This window comes from Hyperolius riggenbachi, chromosome 5, assembly GCF_040937935.1.
Source record: "Hyperolius riggenbachi isolate aHypRig1 chromosome 5, aHypRig1.pri, whole genome shotgun sequence".
Lineage (NCBI taxonomy): Eukaryota > Metazoa > Chordata > Amphibia > Anura > Hyperoliidae > Hyperolius > Hyperolius riggenbachi.
The window spans coordinates 70,465,421-70,480,880 of NC_090650.1; the positions used below are offsets into that span (position 1 = coordinate 70,465,421).

The 15,460-nt window shown below is 45.0% G+C and overlaps 1 protein-coding gene across 5 annotated transcripts in view; it reads left to right on the plus strand.

Annotated features, from left to right (window-relative positions):
• Window positions 1–15,460, plus strand: part of PTPRN2 (protein tyrosine phosphatase receptor type N2) — a 1,331,885-nt gene that overhangs the window by 1,021,886 nt on the left and 294,539 nt on the right. The gene's annotated exons all lie outside the window — the stretch shown is intronic.

Below are 15,460 nucleotides of genomic sequence, written 5' to 3' on the forward strand. Positions count from 1 at the left end.
TCCTGTTAAAATGCATTTATAAAAAAATAATTCTTAGCAAAATGTACCACCCAAAGAAAGCCTTATTAGTGGCGGAAAAAACAAGATATAGATCAATAAATTGTGTTAAGAAGTGATAGTTATTAGCGAATGAATGGGAGGTGAAAATTGCTCTGATGCATAAGGTGAAAAATCCCCACGGGCTGAAATGGTTAATGGATTTTAGTGGCGTGTCTTTTCTCCATTTTTTTTGTATAAACAGGATTTATATTTTCCACTTTTCAAGCCTAGTTCAGCAGTAAAAATTGTCTGTTCTGTCTCCTATAAGAATGGTGTTGTCAACTCCTCTACAAATGTTGTCATATTTCTAATAACATGATGGGTGCTGCTAAAAAAATTGATCTTTACTTAGAAGCTGAATTTTGTATATACAAATATATAGTTTTGGACGAATAATAGTTTTGCATGTCAGTCTTAAGAAAATAATAATTGTGAGAAGTACGCCTGTCCATATGGTCTATCTGGAATAACCATTTTCTGACAGCAAATATCTGGCACTAACATATGGGTATTTTGGGAGAACTGTCTTGTGTCATTTGATGACCTATAATGGAAATATGTCTCCAATTCTGGTACTTATTGGGCAGCCTGCAGTTCCAGGACTGCTTTCTAGCACCCTTAAAGACTTATGTTATTGGAGACAGAAAAATAAAGTATCCCAAATTGCCTAGCAACTAGAATTTTAAAGTGAACCAAGCACCATTTATTGCACACAGGGTATCTCAATAGCACATTAAATATGTATGCCAACTATGCGGCTCATTCTTTTAAAAACCCTCCAATTTTACCTCTTCTTTATACATTTAAAAGTTTAGCAGAGGCCTTTATTACCCTACTGCTAAGGCCTGCCCAACCAAAGAAGTTTCATGCAGACACGGATTGATGTAATTATTTTATTGCATACATTAGCCGAGAGCAAAATTGGCACCAAGGGTGAAACATTAGCCCCTGTGAACTCTGCCATGGAGGGGGGGGGGGGGCTCGGGAGGGCCCTAATGTAGAGCAGAAGCAGCAGTGGAGCCATACATACCTGCTTCTGGTGGCGGGACAGCTCCTCCATGCTGTAGAAGCACCGTAATGAAAGTTAAAACTTTGGGGGGTCCTGGCTAATAGATCTCTGCAGGGGGCCTCAGCCAGATGACCCCTCCCCCTTCCTTCTAGTATACAGTAAGTAACCTGATTACCCCCCCCCCTCCAGTATAGGTATCCAGATGACTCCCCTAATCCCTCCTTTTCTCGCTCCCCCCCTTTCATTATAGGTAGCCAGCTTGCCTTCACACCCCAGCAGCAATCAGTATCACTTATTTCTCAGCTTGTCTCCAATGCCGAAGCTTCCTCTCCCCCTCTGTCTCCAACGCTGCCCAAGTCCATAGCTACCCGCCACAATGCAAACGTGCACAGAGAGCATGGGGGCTGCTGCACAGGGGGCTGGCAGCAGAGTATCGCAGTCAGGCGCTCGCCTGATCTCCCTGCATTGCAGAATTTGCAAGCTTGCAAATGCTGCACCAGTTTAGCCTGCTGCTTTGGTGCCCTTGCTCCTGTGGTGCCCTAGGCCATAGCCTAGGTGGCCTTGGCCTAAGTCAAGCCCTGCCTGCCTGCCGCCTCTCCCTTGTCTCGCTCACCCTGATGCTACAAGTGGAGCAAGGATGAAATGACAGAGCAAATTAAAAAACAAAATGGGCCAGATATGGCCTGCGTACCATAGTTTGCTCATGCCTGATCTAATCCCTACTGTAGTCACAGCCTAAAGTCCCTTCCATAAGCTATGGATGTTTTGAGGAAACCAATCAACTTATCACTTTCATTTTGGGTTGTGGGAGGAAACTGGAGTGCCCAGAGGAAACCCAAGCAAACATGGGGATGATATACAAACTCCATGCAGATAGTGTCCTGGCTGAGAACCCAACCTGGGGGACCCAGCACTGCACAGCAAGAGTGCTGGCCACTTAAAGGACAACTGAAATTAGAAGAATATGGAGGCTGCCATATTAATTTCCTTTTAAACACTACTAGTTGCCTGGCAGCCCCGCTAATCTATTTGTCTACAGTAGTGTCTGAATAACACCAGAAACAAGCATGCAGCAATCCATGACAATAATGTCAGAAACACTTGATCTGCTGCACGCTTGTTTAGGGTTTATGGCTTAAAGTGTTAGAGACAGAGGTTCTGCGGGGCTGCCAGATAACTGGTATTGCTTAGAGGGAACCTGAAGATACCTAAAAAAAAAAAAAAAAAAAAAAAAAAAAAGTGTTTCACTTACCTGGGGCTTCTGCCAGCCCCCTGCAGCCGTCCTGTGCCCACGCCATACTGGAACAATCCTCCGATCCCCTGCCACGGCCTCGCAGGCGCAGTGGACAGCGACCGGCGATAAGTGAGGCGCAGTGGGGGATCGGAGGATTGTTCCAGTAGAGGGCTGGCAGAAGCCCCAGGTAAGTGAAACACTTTTTTTTAGGTATCTTCAGGGTCCCTTTAAATGGAAATAAATATGGAAGCCTCCATATCCCTCTAGCTTCAGTTGTCCTTTAATTCACAAAGCTTCGTCATCACAGTCAGGGCCGGATTTACCATAAGGCACTGTAGGCACATGCCTACAGGCGCCTGATGATGAAAATGCGGCTCACTCCCCTCCCCTAGAGCCTCCCTTCCTCCTTCCCTACGCAGAGTCCTGATGAGAGTGTAAATGAGAGATTACTCACCCGGGTCTCGGCATTCCACTGATGAGATCTCCCTTCAGTCAGAGTCACCTCTAGCTACCTAATACTTGTGGGCACCTCTAGCTACTTAATACTGAGGGTACTTCTGGCTACCTAAAACTAGGGGACACCTGTAGCTACCTATGACGGGCAAGGGAAGTAATGAAGAAGTGGCAGCTGGGCCAGTCAGCCCACTTGCAGTGCGGTTCGGTGGAGGTTTGTAGGTTCATGGAAGGTGAAGTCTAGGGTGCCAGGACATCTGTGCCTATAGGCTCCTGTGAGGTAAACCCGGGCCTGATCACAGTGCAGAAAATGCATGCTGTATTTCCCAGCCTAAAATTGGAGGGCTGGTGACTTTCTGGTGTGACCTTCCTTGCCTGAGTTCCACAAAAACCTCTTTCACGGGCACATAAAACAAGGATTGTCTAACGCACAGTTACAGTTTCAGTTACAGTTTCAGATATTTATCAATATACTGGTATTGGAGTGGAGTGGTTTGCCCTCAGCCATTCAATATCACCTCATAATTATTACACTTTGAGTATTTTTTATTTTTTTTGTGGATGTTGAAGGATTTTATGATTTCTAGAAAAATAAAATAAATGTATTTCCTTTTGAGCAAACAGAGTTAAAGCATTTACATATTCAATAATCCAATTAAGTGCACTGACTATTGATTCTTTTTCTTTCCCCTAACACTGCGCAGAGGATGCTGGACACAAATCTCTTTCTCTTGATAAAAGGGGAAAGAGGCTTATAGAGTCTCAGCAGGGAGGCAGAGATGGGAGAGGAGCCTGTGGAGCCGCTGGATGGAATAGCGCAAGCTTCATTGTATATTTCTAGCTTGCAAGATCAATCTTGAGACTCCTCTTCCCAAGCCAGGGAGGAACAAAGGGTTCTCACCTCTCAACCTTCCTGTGTGCGCCCTGACTACAGTCAGCCTTCTCTCCCCGCTGCAGCCTTCAGCTTCAAGGAGGCAGCTCAGGGGCTCACTCTCTCCAATCTGCTACTGTCGTTTTATTTCTGCTTATGTTTCACTTTTACTCCATTTTAGACAGCATTTAAATCTTCAAATCATGATGCACTCACTACAGCCCATCACTCATGTAGGTACTAATATAAGCAATGCAATATAACAACTGCATACACTGTAATGTAGTGTAAATGGTTGGTCAGTGTAAGGCCTCATTCACATCTATGTAGCACAGATGGCTGTGCCAATGGAACACAATGCGTACGATCGCACACCGTCTGCGCCGCTACCTGCTTCACTGCTGATCCCATTCATTACAGTGAATGCGTCAGCTCTGCGCTTGCGGGCAGTACGCAAGCGCATCATAGCGCATTGTACTGCTGCGCAACACCTTTGATGTGAACGGCAGAAGGGTTATCTATGCCCTTCTGCCCTTCTTGCGTGTTGCACATCATACGTGCTTCCAAATGCGCATGGAAGTGCGTATGATGTGAATGAACCCTCAGACTATATGGTGATAATGGCGTCTGTATATACATTGCAGGATTAAAAATGGATATTAGTATTATTTAGTATTTATAATTTATTTAGCACCGCAGTGCTGTACAGATTATATTGTCTTGTCACTTAAAGGGGAACTGAAGTAAGAGGTATACGGAGGCTGCCATATTTATTTCCTTTTAATCAATACCAGTTGCCTGGCAGCCCTGCTGGTCTATTTCTCTGCAGTAGTATCTGAATAACACCAGAAACAAGCATGCAGCTAGTCTTGTCAGATCGTTAAAGTCAGAAACACCTGATCTGCTGCATGCTTGTTCAGGGGCTATGGCTAATAGTATTAGAGGCAGAGGATCAGCAGGATAGTCAGGCAACTGGTATTGCTTAAAAGGAAATAAACATGGCAGCCTCCATATACCTCTCTCTTCAGTTGTCCTTTAACTGTCCCTCAGAGGCGCTCACAATCTAATCCCTACCATAGTAATATGTCTATGTATGTATCGTGTAGTGCATGTATCATAGTCTGGGGCAAAGCCAATTAACTTATGTGTATGTTTTTGGGATGTGGGATGAAAACGGAGTGCCTGGAGGAAATCCCATACAGACACAGGGAGAGCATACAAACTCCATGCAGATAGTGCCCTTGCTGGGATTTGAGCCAGGGTCCCAGCACTGCAAAGTGAAAGAGCTAACCACTATGCCACCGTGTTGTACACCGCACAAACCTTGGAACACTATCTGCCTCCTTGCATTCACAACAAAAAGCTGATGAAAAGTCGCATTGTACAATACAACTGCGATGTTACACGTTATGATGCATGCACTAAAGTATACAGTACCATTAAAAGTATCCTTCACTGCACTGTAAACATGCACATTGCTCTGTAAATGTCCCTTATGGGACCCACCACACTGCACTGCACTGCAATCGGTGTGCTAGCCTAATTGGAATGTCATTGCATCACATTAGGATGAGAAGATATTGTGCGTTGTGATGGATTGCATATAGTGTGCAAGAACCAATAGCAGAGCTTTTCTTAGGGCTGGTTCAAAGCAAGAGCGCTTGTGAGCGCTTTTCGGATCGTTAGTGCTTTGTAAAGCGCTTGGCTACTGAAACTCTAAGAGGGTGTTCTCACAGCAGCGTTGTTTTTTTTTATAAAATCGCAACCGCGCTGCATGTAGCATGTGTTGGAGCGATTCAGCGTTGTAGAATTTTAAATACATGTGTATTAGTTGTACACTTGTCCAAGAGCAAAATGCATTAGGGTGTTAGGATGGGGTCAGATAAAAATGGCGCACAGCGCCAAGGTATAAAAATGGCGCCACATAGATCTGTTATATAAAACGCTATCTAGCGTTATGAAAATAAAAAATAAAAAGGCGCATGGGCTGGAATACAGAAGTGCAAACCGGGATTAACGGCAAGGCATTTAAAATATGGTGCCCAATAAATAGCGGGCACCATAAATTACCCTCCTTACCGCTTATGACGGCCTGTACATGCTCAGGCAGTGGGGCTAGTGTTAGGCAGCGGGGGTTGGGGGGGGGGGGAGAGTGCTAGGCATCGGGACACTGGTGTCAGGCAGCGGGGGTGGAGGGAGTAGGATTAGGTGGAGGCCGGAGGGAGGATCTGTGCATACATTACCTTGTCCCGGGGATCGCTCCTTCACTTCCTCAGTTAGTTTGCTGTAGTCCTGCATCCAGCCAATCACCTTGTGGCTTCAGTACCTTTGTGATTGGCTGGCTGCAGGACTCCTGCAAACTAACTAGGAAGGGAAGAAGCAATGCCGGGACAAGGTAATGTGTTTTAACAATAAATAGTGTTTGGAGAATGACGCACTGTTCCGCCAATATATGTATTATAAAACGCTATTTACTGTTTTAATGTATTAAACATTAATGTATTTACATTTAAACGGTAAATACCGTTTATGATGCATTTATCAAAACAATGCATCATTTTTAACTGTACGCATTAGGATGTCCACAAATGTGAAATTTGCAGCATTCCCCCCAAATTCAGATGCGTCTTGCACCACAGCTGTTCCAGCATCACATCTGGCAAGATGCATGCCAAGCAGAGTGGGACATAGGCCTTATTAAATTTATTTTTTCCTATGTGGACTAGTATATCTCCTCATGGGGGATTTTCAGCATTTTCTTTAGTCTTCTCAAAAGCACTCCTTGGACCTGGAAGGGCAGTCTTTTCTTGGGCACACCATTCTAGCAGTTAGTGTGCCACTGCCATGCGGTGAGTGCATTTGAAATAAAGGAATTCCTGAGAATCCCCCATGAGGGGGACATCCAGGCAATTGGTATTGCTTAAATGGGAAACAAATATGGCAGCCTCCATATACCTCTCATTACGGATGTCCTTTAAAGAGACTCTGTAACGAAAAAAGTTCCCTCGGTAAAGGGAAGCCTCTGGATCCTATCGAGGCTTCCCCCGTCCTCCTGTGTCCCACGGCGGTCTCGCTGCAGCCCACGGAACATACAGCAATATTTACCTTTTTTGGCTCCAGCAGGGGCGTGGTTGCAGCTCTCCGCTCGGAAATAAGCGGAAATAGCCGATCTCTGTCGAGTCCACTCTACTACGCAGGCACAGGAGACTCTCCGAGTGGAGAGCTGATACTGCGCCGGTGCTTGAGCCGGGAAGGTAAATATTTACATCCCCACCGTTCGGGGAGCTTTATTGCTGCCACCGTGGGACACAGGAGGACGGCGGAAGTCTCGATAGGTTCCGGATGCTTCCCCCACCCGAGGTGAGTACCCCTCAGGGGATCTTTTTTTAGTTACAGATTTTCTTTAAAGGAAGCATCAATCAAATTATGCTTCACCATGATATACTTAGCCGGAGCTTCCTCCAGCCCCTTGCAGCCGACATGTCCCAGTTTCTCCGCTCGCAGCCACTGGCCTGGTGCAGAGGCCAACCTCCATTACTGCGCCTGAGTAAGCGCTGCTTTGAATCAAGTCCTTGTTGTCCGCAGTGTACTGCACAGGCACAGTCATTGTGCGCTTGCTCAGTACGCTGCAGACAACATGAACTTGATTGACAGTGGAACTCATGCAGGCGCAGTAGAGGACGACTCCGAGGTCAGCCTGGCAGGGACCCCAGACCGGTTCCTGCAAGCGGAGATGCTGCATGGTTTCAGGTGTGTGATTCAGGCACTACTGATGCCTGAAAGATCAGCAGGATGCCAGGCAACTGGTATTGTTTAAAAATAAATAAATATGGCAGCCTCCATATACCTCTCACTTCAAATGAGAAATATGTTTCAGAAACACCAACTGTCTCCTGCATTTCCGATTGCACTCATGCCACACTTAAAAGGCACTGTGCCGTAATGGCTGCCTACATGGGGATTGAACCACGTCACCACTAGTAATGAGCAAACTATTCAATGCATGTGCAAAATTTAATTTGATTACAACTGAAAACTTCAGTTTATGAAAAAATGTAATATTTAACCACTAGTCGAAAAGCCTTGCATGGTGTATTTTGAATTGTGCTCGGGGGTAAATCACCCTTTTGTCCATTCTGGTTTGGTACAGCTGTAAGCTCCGCGCAAGTGTTTTGCAAACCCCTTACTTATTTTCAGGCTGGAAATAGTGTTTTGTAGGTGTCTATTGTGGTTGAACTAATTAAGCTGTTTCTGCTTCTCTCCTCCCCCCTACCAGAAGAAGCCTTTCTCTAAGCAGTCCACTCCACACATTTACCAGTGAAAGGAAGAAATGGGCTCGTAGCTACTGTATTGTTTTCTATATGCAGTGAACTCCTGCTGCTGACATGATGCAGATGTACAGTCTGTATGCAACACCAGCGCACAAAGTGACATCTGCGCATTTGTGCCTCCCTTTAGTTAATGTGTTTCACTGCTTGCATGGAGTTTAGCCGGTCACATTGTCAAATGGTATCATTTGTGTGTGGATGGTTTTGTCCTGTTTAAAATGACAAAAAGAACAGAAGGGTCTTATAGAGGGTTTTTTTTTGGTCAAGTCAAGAGAAAAGTATATCTATAAGGGTTTCCTGCTCAGTTAGAACTGTCCAAAGTGTCTAACTAGCAAGCAACAGTTTGGGCTAATTTTTTTTACTCAATTATTACATCGTAGACAGTGCCGTAGCTAAGGAGCAAAGGGTCCCAGAGCAAGTTTTACTTTGGGCCTCCCAAGCACTCCATACATAACAATTGATACAACACACCAAGACCTGCCAAGGACAACCACAGTGTCAGAGGAGCAAGAAGGGGATGGGGAACAGTTTAGTAATGATTCCTACTATTCAAAGCATCTATAGAAGTGATCATTACCAGCACAGAACCAATAAAGATCTAATACTTTAGTTGAGAGTGGGCTCTTCGAGGCCTCTCTGGCCCAAGGGCCCCCGGTGCAGTCGCAACCTCTGCACCCCCTGTTGCTACGCCACTGATCATAGACTTGGCTCCACAACTCTAGGATCTGACTAATGCTGAGTAATTTTTCTTTAAGGCATAATCAGCATTCTGTACCAATTAAAATGTAATTCCACATTTAAAACATTGCTCATACTGTATGTACATATCTACAGGGGCGTAACTATCAATCATCAGCAAAACTTTGATGGGGGCTCTCCAATGTCACACCCTTTTGCTTGCTAACCCCTTGTGATCTTGTGACCCTCCCAGCCTGGGGGTCCATCTCACAGGGGTCATAAAACAAGTGTGGACATCATGATCTTCACACCCATAACAAGTGTAGCCACAAAAACACCTGATCTGAAGGATGGATCCCTTTATCAGAGGGAGTGAAGTAGTATTTGCAGCCCCCTTACAGCTCTGGGTTCCCCTGCAGGTTGCAGGAGCTGCTCCCCTGTAGTATACTTTGATATTATTATTTTTGAAATATGTTTTTCTGGCCAGGTTCTGGTGAATGGATGTTAGAGACTCATCCTCTTCCATTTCCTCTTTTGTTTACAAACACAAATAAAGAATGTGTAGTGTGTGAGACCCATAGTTTAGTTATGTAGGAGCCAGATGAAAGCAAAGACAACCAAGATCTTTAAAAGAGAAGCTGGATGGTAGAAGATTTAATGAAAATATGAGGCCAAGAAATAAGATTGGCGATGGGGACTGGAGAGCAGTGAAGAGGAAACTGTATAAGTGGTAGGAAAACAGAAGTCAGTGATAGAGCTGGATGTAGAAGGAGACAGGAACTATCTATTTTGGAAGATGAGTGGTGGCATTGATTGAGATACAGGCAGGGCCGGATTTACCATAAGGCACTGTAGGCACATGCCTACAGGCGCCTGATGATAGAAAGTCGTCTCACTCTGCTCCTCAAGTGCCTTTCTCCCTCCTTCCCTATGCAACTCAGGGTAAGTAAGGGAGAAGTGACAGCTGGGCCAGCCAGCACACTTGTGGCTTAGTTTGGTGGCAGCTTCTAGGTTCATGGAAGGTGAAATCTAGGGAATCGACATCTGTGCCTATAGGCTCCTGTGATGTAAATCCGGGCCTGGATACATGGCAGGAGTGGGAATTGGTGATGTGGAAGACTGATGCAAGAACAAGCAGTAGGAACCAGAGATGGAAGAGAACACAGCAAGAGCCTATTCAGAGAAGTCAGGTGAGAGAAGAGGCAGTTAGAATCAGTGACTAAGCAAACTCAGAAGCACTGGTGAACAGCGCTGGCAGTTGCCTTCAGAGCTAGAGGTTGTAAAGCTCATTATAGGACCAGTTTCACGAATCGTTATTTTTTTCAAATAGCTACCTTAAAGAGGAACTCCAGTGAATATAATGTAATAAAAAAAGTGCTTCATTTTTACAATAATTATGTATAAATGATTTAATCAGTGTTTGCCCATTGTAAAATCTTTTATCCCTAATTTATATTCTGACATTTATCACATGGTGACATTTTTACTGCTGGCAAGTGATGTAGCTGCTGCATGCTGTTTTTTGCAGTTGGAAACAGCTGTAAACAGCTGTTTCCCACAATGCAACAGGGTTCACAGACAGGAAACTGCCAAGAGTACGTACTCAGAATTTCTTTGTGGGAGGGGTTTCACCACAATATCAGCCATACAGCGCCCCCTGATGGTCAATTTGTGTAAAGGAATAGATTTCTCACGTAAAAGTAGGTATCCGCTGCTGATTGGGATAAAGTTAAATTCTTGGTCGGAGTTTCTCTTGGTCGGAGTTGACTCGCACACATGCGCAGTCTAAGCCAATCACTGAGCTGAAGTGTGTAGTGATATTGCTGAATAAGACTGCGCATGTGCGCGAGTCTCTGCCTCAATAGGTGACCCCAACAGTGCCAGCGCAGACGGGACTCTGAAGGTCCCCTCCGCAGGCTTCCAGTGTGTAAAACGGCGACGTCACCTGTCAATATGACAGGCGCTCCCGCTGAGTGCACGAACGGCTGTGTCAGAGCTTGTGTGGAGCGGCCGATCAAGGCAGGGGTCAGAGCAGCTTACGTACTTTGAAACTGCCATTTTTACACCCCTATTCAGGTTAGTTTGTCCCACGTTGCTGTCGCCAATACAGTATGGGGGACTGAATGAATAATGTAAGTTTTTATTACTCATACTGCACATTATAAAAAAAATAACTGCTGGTTACCTCTAGTCTTATTACACCAGCACTTAAGGTAGCTATTTGAAAAAAATACCCATTCGGGACACTGGTCCTTTAAATGCACTTAAAGTGGACCTGAACTCTTGCAAAGGATAGAAGGAAAACCTAAAGAAATGCACCCTGTATGTGTTTAGAGAGTTTAGCCTGTCTAATTCCCACTCATTTGTGTCTAATCAGAAGTTGTAATTTGATGTCTCCCCTGTGTCACCTGACTGCCATGGTAGATAAGCTCATTTGAAAGCACAGGATGTTAACAATACAGTATGGGCCTGATTCACAAAGCGGTGATAACTCAGTTATCATGCCTAAAAGACTTTAGGCATGATAACCTTTGCACCGCTGAGTTAGCACCGCTTTGTGCTGTTTATTGCGCACAAAGCAATCGCGCATTTCCGCGCACAGCGCCAATAGGGTTTCATGGACGCATCGCACGCGCAAGACTTTGCGCACGGGAATTTCGCGCGAGTTTCTTCTTATCACGCCTAAACAGAGTTTAGGCGTGATAATGGGCTTTTCACTGGCGTGCAAACAGTTTGCACCGCTTTTTGAATCAGGCCCTATGTCTGCTTCCGTGAAGGCGGGAAATAGACACACTACATTTCAGGATTTGTATAAGCTGTAACAAAGAAATGTTTTTCTTTAAAGGGTATTATGCTGTTGCGTATCTTTTAGAGCAGAGAGGAATTTCTGATTTCAGGTCTGCTTTAAGGACAAAGAGACCACTATACGAATCCCTCTGTGTCACTGAAAACTCCAAACAGAAAAGGCATTGGTTTGCTCACTCAAGTTAATAATCTGCAAGTTTACAGCTCACGGGCCAGAGCAATGTGAAACCAACAATCTCTGTTTATTGGGACTGTTGTGTCTCTTCAATAGCAAGAGTCCACTGGAGCATCAAAATCCATGGACTTTTCCCAGAATGGGCCAGTGCCTTCAGGAGCCACCAACTCCAATAGCCCATTTCCACTAGCCTCAAATTTGCAGTGTTTCCCCACTTGCGAGTCAGGCAGCGAAATGCTGCCTATTCAATCAATAGGATTGCTGTCCAAATTCCATGTGGGTGCGATTTGGACAGAATGCTGCAGTTTGCCGCAGCACACATCCAAATCACTATAGCCATGCATTTCATGGCGGTAGCGATTCAGCTGTGGCTCTGATTCAGAAAGGACGCGGCATCACAGTGGAAACCTTACTCTCAATATGAATAAATGAGGCGGCACTCCACAGGTTGAAATGTAGTCCTTTATAAATTAGTATCTATCAGGTGAATTACATTATAACATACCTCCTGGTACTACATAAGGTGCTTTCAGGTGCACCCAATGAAGCACTAGCTGCTCCCAAATAGGGATGCTTCATTGGATTATGCGGAATTGAAATGTCCACATTTCTGATCAGAATACAGAATTTCGCAGAAATCTGATTTACCGCAAATCTCGGTAATTTTAGCCCAATCACAAAACTAGGAAGCACTGGACCAATCAGAGAATGCAGAATTTTTCCGCAAAATCTGATTACAGCAGCAATTTTGGACCAATCACATTCCCTTTTTTCAATTTATTTTATTTTTTTGTAATTTTTGGCATTCTCTGATGAAAAAAAAATGACAAATAAAATACTCCTCAGAAATTGGAAAATCAGAAAAACTGAAAACCGGAAAACGCATATTGGCACTGGCGTAAATTGGAATCTCCCTAGTCCGTAACATGCAGTGCACCTGATACTGCTAGACTAAATTGCAACCTGATGATGCCTCGTCTGTTCATATTCATAGAAGTTGAGCCTGAGTTTTTTATTTACATTTTGCAATGTCCTCCACACTACAGCAAGAGAACTCAGGATGAATGATTGGCTGTTACCTCCAACATGGGCATGCCTAACAGTAATATTGAAGGAAAGAAAGTACATTTGTCATTTGATTGGTTAGTAATGACCAGCCCAGCATTTAAAACTGGCCACACTTTGATCATTGATGCCTTCAGAGAATCCTTCCTTGCGGTTGACACGCAACTCATCTATTCCGTGCATGAGATTCCTTATTACTGCTTGTTAGGCAGACTTCATCCCGTGCAATGCCAGCTGTCCTCTCATTTTAGGTTTAGTGAGGTTGTTTTTCCTCCATGCATGGTGACACTCAACAGTTCCATCCTTTGTATGGAACCCTTTTGTCACTCATCCTTCCTACACTGTTTAGAAAGCGTTTGAAGGTCTGTCTATGGAACTGCCATTAGCCGAGTTGATGTTTTCAGTTTAAAATAGGATGGATGTTCTTGAAAAAGGCGAGGTAGGAAGAAATGCATGTTCCATAGCGCCTGTACCTGACTTCCTCCCCATCCAGCTCATTAAGGCAGCCATGAAAGCATAATTGCTTGATACTGTAAATTGGCAACGCGTAACACGGTTCTTAGGTCAATGTAGTGGCATAAACAGAACGCTTGCGCTTGACACATGGCAGTGGGAGAAGGAGCCGTGCCAGGCTCTCGTATCCCTCCCTCTTCGCTGGACTCTGGTGGTTTGTTAACAGCCTGCTAGCTCTCTGCTGCAAAAATAATCCCTGTGTGTCCTCAAGTGTCACACTCATTATTACTACATTGTGCTACTTAGCCTGGTGCAAGGGCAGACTGGCAGCGTTTTGGCTAAGGGCAAATAATAGCCAGACATCAAGCTACATTCGCACGTCCGCCGCCTGGATTGGAAAGCAGAGCTATAATTGCACGTTTGCGCAAGACAGGTGGAAATTGAAGGTGACTGCTGAAGCGAAAAGAAACCGAGCTGTCAATCAGCATTGTCATCTTCGAGTGCTGTTAGTGTATATAGGCTTTTATAGCCCGCACTCACAAAAGATGACGTCATACAGCTGACAGCAAGTGGGGAACCGGCAAGCTTCACAGCTGTAACGCATTGAAAGGCAGGCGTACTTTTTCCTTACTTGGTAGCACATGTCCTAATGCCAGCCAGGTGTCTTTTTGCGTGTTCACCTCCCCGAATGAGCAGGGGTGTTATTATCTAGAAAACAGTTGCAGTCATTAAGCATTTGCAATGATGATTTAAAATTGTGTGTTCAGGTTACACAGGTATAAAAGTTCCAATCCAACAGCAAGCAATCAGGTGCAGCATTCAAGCAGGTGGGATCGGCACTGAAAATCACTTTACTGCTTGGGAAAGTGGGATGTGGGAAAAATAAGTACATGAAGTCTGGGGATGATGAATGAGATTGGGACTGTAGGTTTGTACTTAACATGAATCAGTCCATAAGTCAAAACACATTGTACATCCTTTATGCCCCCCTATGCCACCAGCATACCCCTCTGTGTCACCTCTGTTGTCCTGTGCCTGCAGTGTCCCCCTCTGTGCCACCTCTGCCCCCCTCCCCCCATTGTGCCACCTCTATTGCCTTGTGCCCCCAGTTTACCACAGTAAAATGTTGTTGTTTTAAAGACCAGTGGTGTACCTACCATAAGGCTGCTGGTGCTCACAGCACTGGGTGTAGCCATGGCTAAGGTTGCCGCTGTGGTGCTCAGTCACTGTATTCTTCCATCTGGGACCTTTTTTGCATCGTTTGGGCAACATTCTGGAAAATAGCAGCAGGCAGTGCAAGGGACTGAACTACTTCCTGCACTAGATGTAGCACCCCTCCCCCTTCCTGTCCCGTGGGCAATGTGTCTTCTCGCTTTCTACACACAGCCTGCAGTGAGTGAATGTGCAGAGCAGCAGGGTGAGTAGAGAGAATGATTGCTGTGCTGCAGCTGGGACATTATCAGGGAGAGGTGGCAGGATGTGTTTAGTGCTTTAGAAGTTGCATGTCATTAGTAGCCATGTGCACTGGCTATTGTAATACCAGAGTGCCCTAGACTATTGTTTATTTATCCTGATCAGAGTAATTAATCAATAATGCAGGGCAGTCTGCTGTTGTAGAAGCCAGTGATACAGGTGCAGATAGCCAACTTCTATAGTGAGCAGAGAAGCTAGCTCCAGGCAATTTAGATTAGCTTGATTGCAGGTAATATTATCTCTTCTCCAAGCTCCCCCTCCCACCCTGTTGTCTTCCCCATGACCCTTGCCTCTTTTAACTGCATGTCCTTGCCAAATAGCACTGGTGATGTCTGCAGTCCTGGTGAGAGGTCTTCCTGCCATCTCTCCTCTCCCCTCCCACCAGGCTCTCTGTCTCATGCCTTTACCTCTTTATCCCCCCCCCCCCTCTCCTTTTACTTCTACCAGGATATTGGAAATCTTTCTCCAGCTACTCATTCTGGCAGCCATGAAAAGGAAGCAGGCAAGATTATTTAAAAGTAGGGTGAGTTCTTCTGTCTTCCCGCAAAGTAGTGCAGGCCAGTGGATCCTTGCAAATGATCACACGAAATAATGAATGCAAGATGCCATATATTCAACTCCAGAATCTTAGTCAGGGACACGTTCACCATATGTGAGCCATGAGGTGCAGACTCTTAAGGGCCTTTTTACACTACGGCATTGCGATAAGCAATTTTACCGCAAGAGGCCGCTAAGTAAATGAAAATCTATGGAGACTTTTATACTTCACGCTGCAAAGTACCCGCCCAAAGTTATCCATGCGTTACCAATTGAGCCATGCCTACCGCACAGTAATGTAACTCTATGGCGATGTAGTAAGTGTAAACGACTGAGCGCG